This window comes from Pinus tabuliformis, chromosome 4_1 (genome assembly GCF_031772625.1).
Source record: "Pinus tabuliformis cultivar Carrire ecotype Pingquan chromosome 4_1, CPIR1, whole genome shotgun sequence".
In the NCBI taxonomy this organism is placed as follows: domain Eukaryota; kingdom Viridiplantae; phylum Streptophyta; class Pinopsida; order Pinales; family Pinaceae; genus Pinus; species Pinus tabuliformis.
In genome coordinates, this window is record NC_142303.1 from 926,499,112 (window position 1) to 926,514,639 (window position 15,528).

The following is a 15,528-nucleotide window of genomic DNA, read 5'->3' on the forward strand; positions in this document are numbered from 1 at the left end:
AGTTAAGCAATATGATATCTAAATTGCAGGAAATTAAATTGCATAAAGGAAACTAATCACACTACTTCAACTCTTTTGATCCTTTACCCTTCAACTCAATCTGCCTTATGGGAAGCAATCATGAACAAGTTAAGCAATATGATATCTAAATTGCAAGAAAGCAAACTAAATCACACTACAATAAGTAATATTCTGATTCCTTACTAATAGAGTCACTTGACTATAGAAAGAAACCATAAACAAATGAGTAGTATGATGTCTAAGTAGCAGAAAAATAAATAAGCAAAACACAATTTGAAAAATGACAGTGCTGGAGTTAAACTTCAGAAAATGAAAATTAGCAGGAAGGACAAGATGATCTCATATGTCAGTAGTTATCTAAAAAATATGTAAATCTACCCGGGCTACCTACAACAAAACCTGTAAAAGAAGCACTGATCAGCTAACAGTTAGAAAAGAAACATAAAGGAAATATAGACAACAATGATCATTAGAACAACACACTATATATACAAGCAATGATTGAAAGAAAACAATAAATGAAAGCAAGTAGAAACTATACAAGGCTCTGGTGTACAGGGGCCCTCTGCAACCTCGGCCAGTCAATGAACAGTCACAAAAACGAGCTCAGGAAAGTAGTCTTCTCATGTATTAAAGCAACAACAAAACACGTAAAACAGAGTACAGTGGGGTGATAACAACAGTCAAAATTACGTCTCAAAAGCTTTTTTGCTTCCCGTTTTTTTTTTTGTTTTTTGTTTTTTGTTTTTTTTGTTTTTTTGTTTTTTTGTTCAGGAAAGTAGTCTTCTCATGTATTAAAGCAACAGCAAAACACGTAAAACAGAGTACAGTGGGGTGATAACAACAGTCAAAATTACGTCTCAAAAGCTTTTTTCACCCAACGTTTATCAACGCATTATTTATAATGAAAAGTGCTGTAACTAACTCCTAAATCCTATGCTGTTAACTGCGTTGCCAGAGACACGTAGATCTCCTCAGCCCGAGATCTAGCGTAATGGTCATCATGTCCATTAAATCCTCGGAGTGGTAGCTGCTGGATTCAGGTTACGGGGTTGATCTCCAGGTGTGCCGATATCTCCGTGAGCTGAGGACTGTGCCACGTAAACCTTCACGTGCTCAAAACAGAGACGTGCCACCGCTAAATTCCTTGGTTGGCTTTGCCTTTGACCCTTGTTGACCGTGATCGTTTATGGATGATTTGGTTGATCTGAAGGGACACGTTCCATGTACACGTCACCTGTAGCTTGCCCATGTGGCTCGTTTCTTCATAGGACACCTGTAGCATAGCCTTTAACAAAATGGCTGCGGAAACCTGTGCTGGCTGCGGAAACCTGTGCTGGCTACGGAAACTGACAAGTTTCTGCAGCTGCCTGAACAAAAATCTAAACCAAACAACAGTCATAAGCATAGTTAGAAAACCATGTCAGAAGCTCTTTTTAGACTATAATGCAATGATTTAACAGCTTGCTGGATGAAGTAAGTGGAAAAAGAAGGCTGAGAGGGTGTATAGGAAGGTGCAGGTTTGAGGCTCAACATACCCCCACTGTGAAGGTGTTGCATGTCCTCATGCAACCAAAATTTAGTCATTTCCCTCTAATCCATATGTTCTGAGGCTTCTGCTAGGACATCTAACCCTCTTTTCTTCTTCTTTGGTGCTAACATCATCCTGGGTTTCCTGACTAGACATTTGAACTTGAGATTAATCAATGCTCTGCTTAACTTTTTGCACTTTTTCTTCAGTTTCTTGTTTTTCTTTTTCCACAGTCCTAAATGAAGCATAGTGTTATCATGGATAATTTTATCTACTTTACTCTACTCTTTGAGTGCTTCATTTTCCTGCTTGATATGCCTATTTAGGACTTCTAATTCAAATACCTCCTGTTTCAAGGACTGAACTTGTGCATCTAGTGGCAGAGTGGTACTCAGACCTGCAGCTAATTGTTCTAAGGATTCCAGGTAGTTATATACCTCTTGCTGATTGGGATCTACCTCAGATGTCTTTCTCGGACTAAGCTCAAAATTTGGTGGAGGAGGAGGACTGCTCTCTATTTCTGGCCGAAAAGGGCTTTCATCATGTGGAGGACTTGATTCAATGCTTGGCTAACCTAAATCGATAAAGTGAGGCTGTTTTTCTTGGGTTTTACTCCCCTTTCCTCTTAGCCTAGTGCTCCTCCTTAGGTATGGACTAGTACTCTTTTCTTGTGTACTCTGTTTTCATTTTTGCTTGTTTTTTTCTATAACAACTTGTTCTTGAAGATGTACTAATCTCTCTGACAGCGTTTGATGATCCTCCTCTATGGATTGCTCAGGAGAGGGGTAGACTTCTTGAATGGTCCTTTTTTCTTTCCCTTTTTTATGTTTCTTGTCTTTAATTTTGTTCTCTTTTCCTTCTTGAGTTTCTGTCGTAGGGGAGTCTTGGATTGTGGTATCCTTTTTTTTCCTCCTACTTTTTCTTAGAATCTCTGGTGGACTACTTCCAGAGGCCTCAGATGGCTCTTGGAAGTAGTTTCTTATCAAGAATTGCTCCCAAGTATCTTTAGTTTTCTTCAGCTGGTCCTCAATAAGAATTTTTATGAGTCCATGATGATATAGATGAGGTTCAATGTTGCCTATGTGTTTTTGAACTGTAATACTCATCTTTTTCAAAATCAACATCAGAAAATGAGGCAAATTAAGAGTGTGACCCTCTGAGAAATTCATCATCAGTCTAGCATGATACATATACATAGAACCAAAACATCCTTCACACGTGATAAATTTTTGGATAACTAACAGCAGACTAGACCATTCCTCTTTTAGTGCATGAACAGGGATGCCTCTTGTAAACACGGTGGTATCCATACCTTGGTTTTGTAGCAAAATTCTCCATATCTGATTGTCCACACTTTTATTTTTAAACCACCTCTCACCTTCCTGAGGTAGGCCTGTGGCAGTTGCTACTGTGGTTTCAGTCACCGTGAGCTTCAAGTCTCCAATCTCCATTGTTTGACCATCAAAAGACCATGCAAAAGCTTTGGTCACCTCCTTGTTATGGCCTTTAAACTTTTGGATAAATCGTAACCATTTGGCTTTCTTCAGCAATTCTTTAGTTTGAGGATAACCTTCCAAGTATTTCGGTCCTTCTGGCTCTGCTCTTAGTAATTTTCCCATCCTCTGTTTTGAATTTCAACTGAGAGCTCTTCTGCGTGTGAGGGTTCAAAGAAAAAAAATGGCTCAGTTACAGGGTTTAGGATAGACTGTAGTGGCTGCAATCGGGGTTTAGAATAAACTGTAGTGGCTGCAATCGGGGTTTAGGATAACTGTAGTGGCTGCAATCGAAAACGGAGAACAGAGAATGGAAATACCTGAATTACAGGAGCAATAGAGGGTGAGCAGCAGTAAACGAGTGCATAAAATAAAATGCGGATGCATGTGAGGAGTATGGTATTAATGGAGTGGTAAACGAATGGAGTAATGTCAGGATTCTTTTGAATCGGATGACTGTGTATGAAATGTTACACGTCTCAATGGGCGGCTGCGGAAAATGCGGCTAAGAAGAACCGTAGCGAAATAGGTCACGTCTCATGAGTACGGGTAATAAATGAAAGTGCAGTCAATCTTGAGTTTAAACTCGAAATAATCATGAGACCGTTGGAGAAATGAATGCAAGGTCTGTGGAGTGATATCGTGGAATAGGAGTGGTTTAATGGAGCCATCGTATCAAATCATTGCACGTAGTAGAACTTTTTATGGTTTGATAACTATGCGTAATTATGACTTGAATTGTTATTTGATAAAAAAATTTGCTCATACCTTTGGAAACTTTGTCATTTCTTGCTCAAGGCTTCTAACCAATTGCTCTTCCTTGATGTCTTGGAGATGCCCCATGTCTTCAACTCAATTACACCTGCATTTCATGATTATTGCACTAACAGTTGACTGTAAATTTGAAAAACAGAGTGATGGTGGCTGCGGAAATCGTTTCTGGCTGCGGAAACTGCTTCTGGCTGCGGAAACGGCTTCCAGCTACGGAAACTGAGACATCACCCACTTAGCTGAACAAAGATAGTTAGAGAAGAACTAACTGAATGAAAATAGTCCTGAAAGGGACTTTTATTGATGAAATGAAATGGAATGAGTGGAATGAAATGAAAATGAAGTGGAGCGAAGTGAAATGGAAATGATAATGAGATGGAGATGGAGTGAAATGGAAAATGAGGTGGAGTGAAAATGGAAAAAGAAAGAGAGAAGATTTTTTTTGGAAAATATAGAGTGTCAGGTGTCCCTGATTTTCACTCTACATTTTCTGCATAAGACCGCCAATCTGTGATTGGTTTTCAGGCTTATACACATATATATATATATTTTTTAAGAACTGAAAGAAACAAAGGTTAGGCTGGTGGGGGAGAAGGATTCTTCTCCACCAGCCTTATTGTAGAATTCTCTTGGAACATTTTGACAAATTCCTCTTTTGAGAGTGGCTTATGATAAATTTTCAATCGGTGGCCATTCACAATGAGAGGAGTTTGAAATTCATCAATGGTCTTGATTCTTACCGCTCCATTGTTAAAGACTTTGTCAATCTCATATGGCCCAAGCCAATGAGTCTGAAATTTTTCTTTGAAGTCTTTAAACTTGGAATCAAACAGTAACGCCCAATCTCCCTCTTGAAACTTTCTCTCTTTGATGTATCTGTCATGCCACTTAGCTCTTTGATGTTGAACTAGATCAGTCCTTAAAATTGCTTCTTGTCTGATCTCATCTAGCTCATTCAGCTGCTCCATTCTGTGCTTTTGGGCTTCTGATAGATTCATCCCCAACTGGACTGCCATCTTGAAAGTCTTGACTTGAAACTCAATGGGAAGCAGGACTTCTTTCCCATAAACAAGTTCATAGGGAGAATGCCCTGTTGTATTCTTCCATGTAGTTCTGTAGGCCCATAAGGCTTCAGGAAGCCTTTCTGCCCAATCTCTTCTGTGTAGATGAACAGTTTTGGTGATGATGTTCTCAAGAACTTTGTTTGTAGACTCCACTTGGCCATTTGCTTGCGGATGGTAAGGAGTAGATTTTCTGTGCTTGATTTTGTATTATTCCATCAGTTTCTCCATCAAGTTAGATGTAAATTGACTTCCCTGATCTGTCACAATTTCTCTTGGGACACCAAAACGAGTAAAAATATCCTCAAAAAGAAATTGAATAACTGAATTTTCAGTGGCAAAAGGCAATGCTTTAGCTTCTACCCATTTAGTGACATAATCAGTGCATACCAATATATACTTTTTCTGTTTAGATGGTGGATTAATAGGTCCAATGAAATCTAAAGCCCATTTTTCAAAGGGTTCGATGAGTACCTGTGGTTGTAATGACATTTCATTTGAAAGAGTCGGTCTCCCAACTCTTTGGCAGCTGTCACACCTTCTGACATATTGTTTTGCATCTTTGAAAAGGGAAGGCCAATAATATCCTAAAGAAAGGATTTTATAGGCCGTCCTTTTGTCAGCAAAGTGTCCACCGCATGGTTCATCATGACATGCCTTGAGGATGTCAGGCATTTCATCTTCCCGAACACATCTTCTGATCACACAATCTAGCCCTGTTTTAAACAATTCATTAGAAATCCATGAATAACTTGAACTCTCCTGAATAATTTTTCTTTTTTCACCAGGAAATAGATGTGGAGGTAGATTTCCTGTAGCCAAATCGTTAGCAATATCTGCATACCAAGGAGTCTTAGTAGTTATTGCAAATAAATACTCATCTGGGAACTTATCCTCTACAGGAGAATCTTCATTAGTATTTTGGATTCTAGACAAGAAATCAGCTACTGTATTTTGTTTCCCTGGTCTATCCAACACAGTAATATTGAATTCTTGTAAAAGTAAGAGCCATCTTATAACTCTGCCGTTAGTAACAGGTTTATTCATGAGATATCTAATTGCAGAATGATCAGTATGGACAAAAGTTTCATAGCCAGTTATATAGTGTCTAAACTTATTGATTGCATGAACAACAGCTAAGAACTCTTTCTCAGTCACAGTATAGTTTAACTCAGTGGGAGTCAAATTTTTACTGGTGTAGTAAATGGCATAAGGAACTAAATCCTTTTGTCCCAACACAGCTCCTAGAGCTGTATCTGAAGCATCTGTGGAAATATGGAAAGGAAGTTTCCAATTCGGCCCTCTCAAAATGGGTGCTTCAGATATTCTTGTTTTCAAAGTTTCAAATGCAGATTGACAATCAGGATCCCATTTGAATTCACAGTCTTTTGTAAGTAATTTGAAGAGTGGAGATGCTATTTTGGTGAAGTTTTCAATAAATATTCTATAGTATCCAGTAAATCCAAGAAAACTTCTAACATCTTTTTGACAATTTGGAATAGGCAACTTGGAGATGACTTCAACTTTTGATCTATCAACTTTATTCCCATCCCTTGAAATATGATGTCCTAAAACAATCCCTTCAGTAAACATCATAAAGCATTTTTCATGACTTAATGATAGGTTTGTTTCTTTACATCTTATAAGGACTTTTTCCAAATTCTCTAATGCCTCTTCAAACGAATTACCATAAACTGTAAAATCATCCATATAAACCTCTACACAATCATGGATTAGATCAGAAAAGATTCCTAGTACTGCCCTTTGAAATGTTGCGGGTGCATTACATAATCCAAAAGGAAGTACTCGGTAAGCAAAAGTTCCCTATGGACAGGTAAATGTGGTCTTGTCCTGATCTTCAGGTGCTACCTGAATCTGATTGTAACCACTAAAACCATCCAAAAATGAAAAATACTTTTTGCCTGCTAAAGTATCTAATACCTGATCGATAAAGGGTAAAGGAAAGTGATCCTTCAAAGTTGCTTTGTTCAATTCCCTGTAATCAATGCATACCCTCCATTTACCATTCTTTTTAGGTACTATAACCAAAGGAGAAACCCATCGGCTATATGAAATTGGATAAATGAAGTTTACATTAAGTAACTTTTGGAGCTCTTCTTTCACTATCTCCCTAAGGTTTGGATTCATCCTTCTCTGAGGTTGTCTGATTGGTCTACTGTTTTCCTCAATGTAGATGTGATGAATGCAAGTCTTAGGGTCAATACCTTTCATATCAGTGTATTCCCATGCAAATGCAGTAGAATGTTTTTGCAAGATTTTGGTTAGTTCTTCCTGTTGTGATCTTTCCAAATTTTTGTTGATATTCAATGTTTTTCCTGGAAAGATCTCAATGGCGGAACTACCAAAATCTTCCATAGAGAAAAGAGACATTTGTCTAGATGATAAATACTCAATGTCGGAATCTAACTGAAATTGTGTGTGGTCATATTCTGAAGATGTTTCAAAGTTTTCTAATGTGTTCAGAATTTGACTATCTTCACTAACTTCAGAAATGGTAAAGACAGGTTGTATAGTATCTTCATCATCAATCCACTCATTATCTCCTATTTCTGTAATTGCTTTTGCTGGAGGATACAGATTGAATTTCTTTGTCGAATTACCATCATAAATATACATATCCCCAGACCTACAACTGATGAAAGCATCAGCTGTGGCTAGCCAAGGTCTTCCTAAGATGAGAGGGTGTCCTCCTAAATTACTCTTAGGGGTTAAAATCATAAAATCTACTAGATATTCCCAAGAGTCTAAGGAGACTGAAATGTCTTCTAATACACCATCTGGTTTAATAATTGATCGATTTGCAAGTTGCAGTAAAGTAGGTGTAAAGAGAAGATTAGGAAGTTTCAGTTGTTCCATAGTCTGTCTACTCATAATGTTGATAGCAGCCCCTAAATCAATCAAAGTATTTGGAATTTCAACCCCATTGATATGTGTTTTGACAATTGGACTACCGGGATCTACATATTTCTGCATAGTAATTTTTCCCATCATGATGTCTGCAATTTTCCCTACCAGGTGGATTCTTCTTGTGTCTCTAGGTTTCCTTCCTGGTCTCTTAAGACTCAAATCCTTTATTGTTTTTGCTAGAATATGAATCTCTCTAATGGCTTGTAACAAGGGAATCTTGATACAGACATTCTTCAATTCATCTAGAAAATCATAGTCAGGTAACAAGATTTGTTTTTCCACCCCTTTGTCAATTTGTAATCTTTCAGGAAAAGGAGGTGTGGATGAAGATGCAGGTTGCTCAACTATAGGAGTTGTGGGGGTTAGCTCTTTTTCTTTTTCTTTCTGAGTGTTTGGGTTTTGAAGAGATGCTTCAGAACCCTTATTGGATTCAAGAGATTCTTCCTCAGAAATGCTTTGATTTTGGGCATCTATAGAAGGTTTATCTAGAACTCTACCAGATCTGAGTTGTACATCATTGAGAGGAACAATCATATAGGCAGGAAATTGTTGACCTTCTACCATGTAAGCATTTTGAGGGTTTTTATTATTGGGGTTTGGCAATGGCTGAGAAGGAAGTTGATTTGACTTCTGTTGGAACGGAAGCAAGAGTTGAGAATTTGGGTTCTGTTGAGAGGGTTGTTGTTGTTGAAATGGCAATGATAGTTGTGGGTTTTGATTTGGAAGTTGTGGAGCTTGTTGGTTTTGAAAAGATGGAGGATATTGATAAAATTGAGCAAATCTCCCATAAGGATTTTGCATGCCTTGTACCCATGATTGAAAAGAATTTTGAGGTTGGGACCAAGGTTGTTGCCAAGGATTCCAATTTGGTGGGGTTTGAAAGTTCATAGAGTTATTAAACCCTTGGTTTTGTTGTCCCTGCTAAGGTCTCCTTGCAACAAAACAGAGAGACTCAATTGTATTTGGATCTTCTTGGAAGACAGCTTTGAGCCCAGGAACTGAAGGACAATCCTTGGTCTCATGATTCTCTGAACAAATCGCACATGTTTCTACAACTTTTTCATCCAAGGGACATTCCCTGAGAGCATGTTTTTTCTACATTTTGGGCAAAAGATGGCTAAAGCTTCAGCTTCTGCTTTCTGCTTATTGTGGATCTTAAGAGTGTCTAGTTTCTCACTAAGACTCCCTAAGATATCAGTTTTGAATTGATCAAGCATATTGCCAATCTCAGCCCTACTTACTGATCCAGTTGCAGATTTGTTTGCTCTGATGAGAGAAGGATCTCTAGGCCCTTTTCAAGTTTTAGATTTTCCTCTTAAGAGATGGACACACAGTTCTGCTATATCATGAAGTGGAAGTTGAGATATGTCTCCTTTTCCCATCATGTTCAAAATATCTATCCATTCATCTCTAATGGCTTTTAGTAGAAGGGCTTTCAAGGTTTCCTCATCTAAGTTACTCATTTTTGCTCTTTTCAGATTGTATTGGAATCTTTCAAGTAAATCCTCCAAGTTTTCATCTTCTCTTTATACCATTTTAAATACTTCATCCTTGTGGTTGGTAGGCATACAATAATCCATGTATCTATCCAGAAATGTTTGTTTCATATCATTCCAATTCCTAATGGATTGAGTGAGTAATCCCATGAACCATTTCAAAGCAGCTCCTTTCAGTGTTGAAGGAAACAGTTTGTGTTTTTGAGAGTCTTCCAGATAATCATAGGTTCGACACACGACCTCAAACTCAAATAGAAATGTTTCAGGATCTTCATTTCTTAACCCATGAAAGTTTGGGAGGACAGATGGTGAAATATTTTTCATTGTTGCTCGAGAATCCTCATCGACTATAGGAAATCCAAATGAGTTATCTCCATCCCTATTTCCCCCATTGTTACCTCTACCTCCTCCATTATTTCCTCCTCCCCCTCCTCTACCTCTACCTCTACCAAATCCGTTAACTCCCTCTTCTATCATGGTAGTTTTCTCAGAGATTTCAGAGTCCTCTGGTTCCTCTACTAATGGCGAACGAGGAGGAATTTCTCCCTCTTCTTCCTCAGATGATTCTACTTCTTCAATTACAATGTGTCTCCCTGTAGAAGAAAAGAAAGGATATTTTCCTAATTCAGATTCGATGGATGGTGAGGAAGAGTCTCCTAACTCAACTATTGTCTCTTGAATTCCAGGAATCCTAGGGCTAGGAGTGTAGGTTGGAGATGAAGGAAGTGTCTCTTGTCTATTCCTTGAGGTAGAAGGAGTTGTGAAAATCGAACTCTTGGCTCTAGCTAAAAACCTTCCCTTAGAATCTCTTGCTCTATGCATATCATTTTTATTTTTCTTCAAGTTAGGCTAATAATTCTCTTTCTGATCTTCCAGGTCACTCTAGGTGCAAGAAGAGAGCATACTCAAGAAACTATTAAACCAATAACTTTCTCTTTTCTGATCCTCCAGATCACACTAAGTGCAAGAGGAGAGCATACTTTGAGAGGTTATCAATTTTCCTTGAATTTTTTTTTTTTTTTTTTTTTTTAAGAAATTGGCTACCTAGTTTCACTTCCCCAGCAACAACGCCAAAATGTTTGGTCAATTTAGTGTGTTCTAAATTGCTGATTAAAATGTCAATCCGGGATTCGTAAACTGACGAAGTGAAGTGTACTATATGTACAAGATAACCATTTTCCTAGTCTTTTGTCATTTTTGAGTTGTTTTTTTAGTTTGTTTTTGGATTTATCTTTTATGGATTCCCTAGTGTGTGATGGCAAAAATGAAAGTTAAGTATGGATGGTAATGGTGATTTCTACAGTGATTTTTCAAACTTAAAAGTGTTTAAAAAGAAAGCTCTAAAATAACTGTAATGAAATCAATTCTTAAGAGGAAGTAAATGTATCAAACAATGAACTAATGACAATGGCCCAGTATCCTTACTGCTGTATGAAAAAGAAAGTAAAAACTGAACTTAAAGAAACTCAAAGACTGAAAGCAAAGCAACTAATTCACACTACTTCAACTCTTCTGATCCTTTACCCTTCAACTCAATCTGCCTTATGGGAAGCAATCATGAACAAGTTAAGCAATATGATATCTAAATTACAGGAAATTAAATTGCATAAAGGAAACTAATCACACTACTTCAACTCTTCTGATCCTTTACCCTTCAACTCAATCTGCCTTATGGGAAGCAATCATGAACAAGTTAAGCAATATGATATCTAAATTGCAAGAAAGAAAACTAAATCACACTACAATAAGTAATATTCTGATTCCTTACTAATAGAGTCACTTGACTATAGAAAGAAACCATAAACAAATGAGTAGTATGATGTCTAAGTAGCAGAAAAATAAATAAGCAAAACACAATTTGAAAAATGACAGTGCTGGAATTAAACTTCAAAAAATGAAAATTAGCAGGAAGGACAAGATGATCTCATATGTCAGTAGTTATCTAAAAAATATGTAAATCTGCCCGGGCTACCTACAACAAAACCTGTAAAAGAAGCACTGATCAGCTAACAGTTAGAAAAGAAACATAAAGGAAATATAGACAGCAATGATCATTAGAACAGCACACTATATATACAAGCAATGATTGAAAGAAAACAATAAATGAAAGCAAGTAGAAACTATACAAGGCTCTGGTGTATAGGGGCCCTCTGCAACCTCGGCCAGTCAATGAACAGTCACAAAAACGAGCTCAGGAAAGTAGTCTTCTCATGTATTAAAGCAACAACAAAACACGTAAAACAGAGTACAGTGGGGTGATAACAACAGTCAAAATTACGTCTCAAAAGTTTTTTTTTTTTTTTTTTTTTTTTTTAATTTTTATTTTCAGGAAAGTAGTCTTCTCATGTATTAAAGCAACAACAAAACACGTAAAACAGAGTACAGTGGGGTGATAACAACAGTCAAAATTACGTCTCAAAAGCTTTTTTCACCCAGCGTTTATCAACGCGTTATTTATAATGAAAAGTGCAGTAACTAACTCCTAAATCCTATGCCGTTAACTGCGTTGCCAGAGACACATAGATCTCCTCAGCCCGAGATCTAGCGTAATGGTCATCATGTCCATTAAATCCTCGGAGTGGTAGCTGCTGGATTCAGGTTACGGGGTTGATCTCCAGGTGTGCCGATATCTCCGTGAGCTGAGGACTGTGCCACGCAAACCTTCACGTGCTCAAAACAGAGACGTGCCACCACTAAATTCCTTGGTTGGGTTTGCCTTTGACCCTTGTTGACCGTGACCGTTTATGGATGATTTGGTTGATCTGAAGGGACACGTTCCATGTACACGTCACCTGTAGCTTGCCCATGTGGCTCGTTTCTTCATAGGACACCTGTAGCATAGCCTTTAACAAAATGGCTGGGGAAACCTGTGCTGGCTGCGGAAACTGACAAGTTTCCGTAGTTGCCTGAACAAAAATCTAAACCAAACAACAGTCATAAGCATAATTAGAAAACCATGTCAGAAGCTCTTTTTAGACTATAATGCAATGATTTAACAGCTTGGTGGATGAAGTAAGTGGAAAAAGAAGGCTGAGAGGGTGTATAGGAAGGTGTAGGTTTGAGGCTCAACATCAACCCACCTCGCGCCACCCCTGTCCCATTAGAATTGAATCCTGATTATCCACCCGCATCCGGGGTATTCTAATCAGTTTTAATATATATATATATATATATATATATATATATATATATATATAATATGTTGGATTTTGGATTTTGCTATGCGTTGATTATTGTGATGTCCAACATTTTGGTAGACTTACCATTTATGATCAAAGACAAAAGCAACATTAGATTGGAAAAGAGTGCGAGGAAAGGTTAAAAAGAGTGGAAGAGGGAATGTCACCTAAATAATTATTAATGTTAATTTTAAATTGTTATAAAAAGTTGATTTAGTTTAATAATAAAATAAAGATATATTTGATTTAGATTGAAAAGTCAAAAAGTATAAGAAGGTGAAATGAGGTAATTTATAATTTTAAAGCTCTAATTTAGTTGTTTATTTCTTTAAATTAATATGTGTTTTCTTTTTAGCCAGAGTTGTTTGCATTAAGCTAAAATGTTACATAGTAGTCTATAATTATCTAGATAATTGATCAATATTGGATTCGTTGGGTGGAACTTGGGGTGGACGCTAAGGGAATATGCATTGGATCTGCCATTCCATATGCTCGAGACGAGCATCCAAACGGTTCATGTGATCCTCCAAGCGTGTTAGACTATCTTACATTTGTCACTCGTCTCTCTAAAGGTCATTGAGGAAGGTAATTATTTCATTATGATCCTCATGGTTTTCCATAAGGACCTGTCCCAACAAAGTCTTGAGTTGCCATGGATGAATGTATTGAGATCTCCTCCCGCCAGTGTGACTCGGGTCTGGTAGCTTGTGAGAGACTTCACCCATAAGTTCTAAATTAGAGAGAGATCGTCTTTCCTTGTTCATTGTTCATTCCAATCTTTAGGTATGAGCTTGGGTGCTAGGGGAGGTCGCAGTTTTAAAAGAAGTAACCACCTCCTAAGCCTAAGCCTCAACCCGAGGCAAGTTGGGTTGGTTGCGGCTGGATTGCCCATGCTCCCCCCTTCCCCATCTACATCTACCACTATTGCAAGTCATTCTGGGCAACCCACTAATCAAGCCCGCTTGCATAATTTGCTTGGAGTCAAGATGCAAACATAGAGGGAAATTCTTCACAGGACTTCCTATCATAACCTCCTTAGCACTAAAAAGTTCAAGAGTGCTCGAAATAACGACCCATCACCCAACCCAAAGAACAACATGCTCCTCTTTGAGGTCAATGACCCAATAGGAGGGAGGAAATTGAAGCTCATCCCGATGCAAATTACTCAACCCAACAAAATTAGTAGAAAAATCTCAATTGAATCCCTTTTTGAATTAATATGTTAAAATTCAACAATATATCATTAAATGAAATACTAAGAATATAATAATATTAATATTTTTAGGAGTAATAAAATGTTAATGGACTTGTCTAAACAATTGATGATTTTGCGTGGATGACTATTTCCTCATTAGACTCTGACGATTTTTTTTTTTCAAAAAATATGAAATTAGATGTTTGAATATTTTTTTAATGGTGGAAATTGATTCAACACCCTCATGAACTCCTCGAGCACTTGAAATTCTGAAACTTGACAACTATAACGTGAATTTCTAAACAAATTCATTAGATTTCGTCAAAATCGTACTAGAAAAAACAATTATTTTCTAAACAAAATCATCCCCTATTTAAATTATACTCCATAGTGATAAACTAATAATATAGATAAGAATAATAAATATAATAAAATATTTAAAAATGGACGAAACCCTATAAATATATTTTCAATATAAATTATTAATTAAATAAATAGTAATAAAATGTAAGAAAATGAAGATTAAACAACATCCCAATAGTTTTAATATGTGCAGATTGACTATATAATAGACATTTCTAAAGAAAATGCAATCATGAGATACTTTCTTATGTATGTAATTCCTTAAATTAAAATTTTAAATGTTTATTTACCGTCTTTTATGACTTTAATTTTATTGTGTTTATTTAATGTCTTTTATGATTTTAATTTTCCTATGTATACACATATATGTTAAGATTATGTATATATATTATAAAAATAAATTAAAAGATAATTGTATATATATATATTTTAATAGCTATTAATTAAAATGTAAATAAATAAAATGTGGTAAAGTAGTGGATGATAAGTTTATTTTGGTTGGAATGAGGTTTATTATGATGGTTATTTGTCACTAAAATCAAGGATATGAATTAATATCTAATATCTTGAAGAAATTTAAAGGGTTCTTAGGATTGACAAGATATTATTACAAGTTTGTCAAGAATTTTGGTTAAATAACAACACTTCTAACAAAATTATTGAAAAACGAAGCATTTTCTAGGACTAAAAAACAACCAAAGCTTTTGAAAAACTTAAAGAGGCTATGTATACAACTCCCATTTTGGCCACACATGACTTCACAAAAACTTCATTTTGGAGTGTGATGCCTTAGGCCATGGCATTGGTGTATTTTTGATGCAATAAGGAAGGCTCCTTGCCTTTGAAAGTAGCAAACGAAAAGGAAGGAACTTACCCATATCCATTTATAAAAAAATAGATGTTGGCCATGCTACATGCAATTAAGAAATGATATCCATACCTAATAGGATGACACTTCAAAGTAAAAACAAATCATGATAGGTTGAAGTGCTTTTTAGAACAAAGACTACCTTCAAAAGATGGAAAAAATGGGTTACAAAGATGCTAGGTTATGACCTTGACATTATCTACAAAAAGGGAAAAAAAATATTGTGGAAAATGCATTCTCGAGGAAAGAGGAAGACATAGATGGTTTACTTACGATCTACCTAGGTGGAGGAAGCAAGATGAGAAGGTATGCTAGATAATTCAACAACTACATCAAGACCCTGATGCAATAGAAAATATTATTTGGTATCAAGATTTCTTATACTTATGTAAGAACTCTCAACCCAAATGGAAGGTCCTTTTGGAAGTATACACTTCTCCTATATCAAGACGTTCATGGTTCTTCAAAATGTTTCATAGGGTCAAGAAAAAAAAGTGGGCAGATCTTAAAGCAAATGTGCAAAAATTTATGGTTGAATGTGTGGCATGCCAATAGAATAATTGAGAGACAATCAAGACCCTAGGGCTCCCACAACCATTGGCCATACCAATCTAGCATTGGG